Source organism: Lithobates pipiens, unplaced genomic scaffold (genome assembly GCF_037356315.1).
Source record: "Lithobates pipiens isolate NorthernLeopardFrog02 unplaced genomic scaffold, aLitPip1_a1.2 Scaffold_3, whole genome shotgun sequence".
Classification (NCBI taxonomy): domain Eukaryota; kingdom Metazoa; phylum Chordata; class Amphibia; order Anura; family Ranidae; genus Lithobates; species Lithobates pipiens.
This window is the reverse complement of record NW_027507790.1, coordinates 124480873-124486901: the sequence shown is the minus strand read 5'-3', so window position 1 is coordinate 124486901 and position 6029 is coordinate 124480873.

Here is a 6029-nt window from a genome sequence, read left to right as displayed (position 1 = left end):
TGGCTCGCAATCACTCCTTGTGAAAAAAAAATGGCGCAGTCAAAAAAAAAACCTCTACCATATAAGTTCCACACAAACAGTTCCTTTTAGTTGCAAGAGGTAATGGCAAATCCCGGACTCGAGCCCCCACATGTAGCACTGACCCCCGAAGGAGCTACCATTACCTCCTTGTTTGCTTCTCTGTCTTGGGGTTCCCGTGGTAGATGGCCCAAAGAATGTGGAAACTGACACTGAATCTTCTTTTGCGTTATTTATTTAGAACAGAAACAGAGTCTTTCAATAAGGGTAGAGGGTTAGGAGTGAGTTCAGGTACTTAGATTGCAAGAAAAATTGAAGTCTTTAGAGAAAAATCCAGAGAATAGCAACTGTTTCACAGCTGGATTTAATAACCCCCGGATAGACCTCCTCTCACTAGGCCTAGCAGCCAGTGGGGTTCTCAGTAAAGGCTCTGCCACAGACTTATACACTTGAGCATTACTGAGGGACTTAGATAAACTTAAAGAACTAACATATGGTACCAGTATCTCTCAGCTGATCCGGCCATACCGTATGGGTGTTGATCCAGGTTGCATCCTTCAACTGAGCCTCCAGGCTCCTTCAGAGAAGCCAGCCTTGCGCACGGCCTTCTCCTGAAGAGTCCTCCCCTGGGGTTCTTCGGTTGCTGGGCCTCTCCCTTCAGATGAGATGGCACCAGACCACCTTTGGATCAGTAGGCCCCGAAATTCTCTCAAGCCTGTCCCTGCAGTTGCCTCGCCTCAGGCCTGCCGGCCCTGAGACTCAGGATACATGGCTCTGCACCCCAGGCCAGGAGGGCCATCAGGCTGGGTCAAGAGGACCGCCAGAATCAAACAGACAGAAAATAAAAACCCTGCAACATGGCATCAGGTACCTTAAATACCACCCCTCAGAATGCACAGTAGGAGAAACACTCCCATTGGGCTGGGTCCGAGGGGATAGTGGCATTCAATACACCACTGCGTCTCTACTCTTGCCAGCGGTGACAGCGACACCTGTGGTCAAGGAGAACCCAGTGCAGCCCAGCTAGGCTGGCACTGAGACCAGAAATTTAGAGAAATAGGTCCCAAAGCCCAACTGTGGCTTCAGGCAAATTAACTTTTCAAAAGCACAGCACCTGCTCGTCAGGAGCCAGCGCTACATGTACAACCAAGTATGTGGTTGTTCTCATTAACAACAGAAGTCTATAAACTATCACATAACACTAGGAGTTGCAGTTTTAAGATCCCCGTTATTAGATATATTTCTTCCTTATTTTGCACCCTCCTCAGCCTTGTAAAAATCTGTGGGTTAAGGGAAAAACTTACAAGTCAACAAAATATATATTGATGAAGCTCAAGGCAGCAGCCAAATTTGCATTTTAGGGTCCTTTGTGGTCCTCAGACTAATATTTGAGCCCCGTTGTCAGGGGACCTTGTCTTGCCTTTTACCAGTGTGCCTGAATAAAATGCTCTAATTGTGGACTATGTTAAGAAAAATAAGAAAAATAATTACTATGATTTAGGTTCCTACTCAAAGTCATTTTTAAAAGCAATAAAGCACCAGCCTCCAGCATGTCTAATAAATATAGTTTTTCAAGTCTGTACAGAACATTCAAATAAATTCCACACTGCACTCAGCCAGGCTTGTTTTCAATACTTAAAAAGCAGGACATTGGAATGAGCACATTGACTATTTTAGCCGGCAAAATAACATGTACAGAACTAGATACATTACAGAATTTAGTTTTTTGCCTTAAAGGATAGTTTTACTTGGAAATAAATTAAGCGAATTCATTTAAACTAGAGGACATTTTTAATATGCTGAAGGCAGAAAGCTCAATTAGTTCCTCTTAAGAACCCAAAACCACTTTATGGCTTAATTTATCACCCAAGTTTGAAGCGCCTCCCAGGTAAAAACAAAAATTACAGGTAAATTAAAAAAAATCATTACTCACACTTTTTAGGCTCCAAAGCTGCAATATAGGGCTGATTTAATAAAGGCAAACAGGCTGTTCACTGTGCAAGGGAATTCGCCCTAGAGCTTAGTGAATGAGGTGAAGCGTTGCTGACATCCATTATTCAATTAGGTACAAGTAAAAAATCCTATGCCTTTTTTTTTTATAAAATGTTTTGCTTATAATTGGCCACTCTTTGCAAAGTGGACTTCACAACATTTACTATGCTGTGGGGCAATTTCTTTTGTAAAGCGGTAAATCAACCCCTTAGCTCTTTTGTAAAGCGGTAAATCAACCTTTAGTAAATCAACCCCTATACCTTCTTCCTAGTGGGATGATGGTCATTCAACCCGCTTCCTGTCAGCCCAGGCTGTCATGCACACATGTCCTGGCCTGGGGATACATTATTACATAGCCTGGGCTGACAGGAGAATGCTGCGAAGACCAGTGCTCACACATCACATCATGAGCACACCACAAGTTTTCTTGGGGGACTTTGGGGACCATTGATACTGTAGGAGATGAGGAAGGACCCATGTTTCACAGGAGCTTGTAGGTGGGGTGCTACATGGTGTGGCAGCAATAATTCACACAGCCAGGTGCAATAGAAAACATATTGGTGTTGTCGGGCGGTCACTGTGCCACCCAACACAGTGGTGTTGGGCGGCACAGTGGTGTAGTGGTTAGCACTCTCGCCTAGCAGTAAGAAGGGTCGCTGGTTCAAATCACAACCATGACACTACCTGCCTGGAGTTTGCATGTTCTCCCTGTGCCTGCGTGGGTTTCCTCCAGGTACCACGGTTTCCTCCCACATTCCAAAGACATGCAGGTAGGTTAATTGGCTTCTGTCCAAAATTGGCCCTAGTATATGAATGGGGACCATGGATTGTGGGCTCCTTGAGGGTAGGGACTGATGTAAGTGTGCAATGTACAGGGATAGGGACAATTGTAGACACTCACTCAGGTTGAATTGGATGGACTGGTGTCTTTATTCAACCTTGCTAACTATGAAACTACTATGAAACTATGAATACAGCAACAGTTCACAACAAACCCAGTGGGAAGGCTGCCAAAATGGGTGAACTCATGGTTTCCAATATTGTGAAGAGAGCGGATATCATATCGACCAGACTGACAGCATCTGTAAAGAGAGCCGAGTGCGGCCTGACCACATTGAGCCCAAGCAGTATGATGTCCAAAGAAGTTGCAACTCTACGATTTCCCTCCCCACCAGGAACCCTTCCCTACTGCTAGAAGTGTCCCTAACAGGCAGGATACCTGTCCCTATGCTACCAACTACCAAATGCGCGCCAAACATGGGAGCCAGGGCCTTTAATAGGCCTGACCCAAGATCGCTGCCAGAGTACATGGGGTGGCAGCATTTAACTGGATTGCTTCACCTGTGACCCAGGAAATCGTAGAGGAGCTGCATATGAACGCCCCCTGCAGAGAAAAAAGTAGACTACACCTGCCTACAAGCTAAACTGAATTTGTATATAAAGTCAAGGGTATGGAGACCCACCTGTGAGTGCTAAGATGGCACGGAAGATACCTGGAGTCACAGGCAGCAACAAAGTCATGCATAATGCCTAGGTGGACTCTTGCCTCATGGAGCTATACCTAAGCCACTATGTTATTTTAGTTAGACTTAGGAACAGCAAGCTATTTATGTTGTTCTACAGCGAAATTTAAATTTCTGTATAGCCTCTATACAAGCCTCTGTGTAGACATTGAAAGGACTTCCAATGAGGCCTGTCACAAATATGTAAAGAGTTTGGAGAACTGCCGAGTGCATATCTGTCAGACTAGAAGAAGTGACCTATTTTGACCTACAACTGAATGCCCAGAGACACGCTTTATTCCCCTTCCGTATCTCCTACAGTGATGGTGTCACACCCCTAAAAGTGGTTACACTAATGTTTAAGAAAGCACCAATCAGTAAGACACCAAACATGCCTATATTGCAAGGTCCATAAAGTATTAATACTCATTAACCACTTCAGTCCCGGAAGGATTTTCCCCCTTCCTGACAAGGCCATTTTTTTAAATACGGCACAGCAAAAAGCAAAATTTTGAAAATCAACATTTTTTACTTTTTGCTATAATAAATATCCCCAAATATATAAAAAAACTAATTTCTTCCACAGTTTAGGCCAAAATGTATTTTTGTACATATTTTTGTTAAAAATAAATCGCAATAAGTGTATATTGATTGGTTCGCAAAAGTTATAGAGTGTACAAAATAGGGGATAGATTTATGGCATTTTATTAAAATATTTATATATTTTTTTTTTGTAATGGCGGCGATCTGCGACTTTAAGGGGTTAAGGGGGTTAACTGTGTTCCCTCAGCATGTTATAACTGTAGGGGGGATGGGCTCACTAGAACATGACAGAGATCACTGCTCCGGATCACTGGGAGCAGTAGATCCCTGTCATGTTGCTAGGCAGAACAGCCTTTTTTATATAGTCATCTCCCCCATTCTGCCTCTCCGTGGCACGATCATGGGCCACCAGCAGACATCGAGTGCTGGCGCCTGCTAGTCGCGGATGACGAAGCGACTTATGCGTACGTTGTTTGCCAACGTATATCGGTGTGAGCCGGTTGGCAAGTGGTTAAACCTCCAACAGAAATATACATAAGATCTATATTTAATTTGGTGTCTAACAAATTGTAATTTCTGTTAAATTACTGTATAATCTGCTCTTTAGATTGTGAAACAGAGATGTACCCAGGGAAGTTGGTATTAAAGTGGTTGCAAAAGCTCAAGATTTTTTACCTTCATGCATTCATCAGGGTCCCTGAATTTTAAGATAATTAGATAGACAAGATAATTATGTTTTATGTAAGCATGCACATCTTACATACATATTTAGATTTTTGCATATACTCAGTTTTGACTAGTTCTCATTTAAAATGTGTTATAAATGTGATCATATGTATCCAAAAAAGTTGATAACTTTGATAAGCCAATTAGAAATACACATACACAATCATGGAGTTATAAATGCACTGCTAATTTTTATTTTTATTAGAATGTAAAACAAAATAAACATTGAAAATAAGTGGCTAATTAATATTCATGACCTAAGACTGCTGCAATGCTTGTGCATGAATATTCATACAGTTATTCAGAATCCTGCAGTCAGCTAACTTGAAAATGTTGTGAAATCTTAAGTCCCACAGCAAATCCAATGTAGTACCTGTATGCGTCTAATACACATGCCCATGTGTGCACTCTCCTGAGACTTGCCCACTGGCTCTTGCTGACAGCTATGTCATTAATACTGTATATTTAAAGTGGTTGTATACTCCATTTTTTTACTTTTACCTACAGGAAAGCCTATAATAAGGCTTACCTGTAGGTAAAAAAAATATCTCCTAAACCTGTACGGTTTATGAATGAATGAATGAAATACTTATATAGCGCACAATGCGAACTGAATCGCCTCTAGGCGGTTTAGGAGATATTCCCCTCGGTATGTGCCGCTGACTGCAGCGGCGCATGCGCACAAGGGGATTCTCGGCCTGAAAATCCGGCAGTGGCCAGCCGGCCGGAATGAAATCTCCCCCGCGCATGCGCGGGAGTGACGATATCGCGGCTCCGGCCACTCACAGCGCCGGAGCCGCGATACCCGGAAGAAACACAGAGGGAGCATGTCAGCTCCCTCGGCGTGGATCGGGCCAGATGTCGGGGCCTCGTTCTAAGGTAAGTATTTCATAATGAGCTAGTATGCGGTGCATACTAGCTCATTATGCCTTTTGCTTTGCAGGTTTAAAAAAAAAAAAAAAAATGTGCGGGTTTACTACCGCTTTAAGATTTAAATTGCCATTGGAACAGTCATAAAGCTTTGCTCAATTGAAATAAACGAAGCAGGTAGCCAGTATCCAAATCATGACATAAAAGTGAAAATGAAGTACCCATCAAACCTTGATGAGACTTACGGTACATTTTTGATTCAAATGATATGCTCCAAATTTTACCAGATTTTCCTCATGGGAAAATTAATCAGGTCTCAAACAGAAGCATCATCATTCGATACTTACATGTTATATGTTTTATTATTGTATCGGTCCC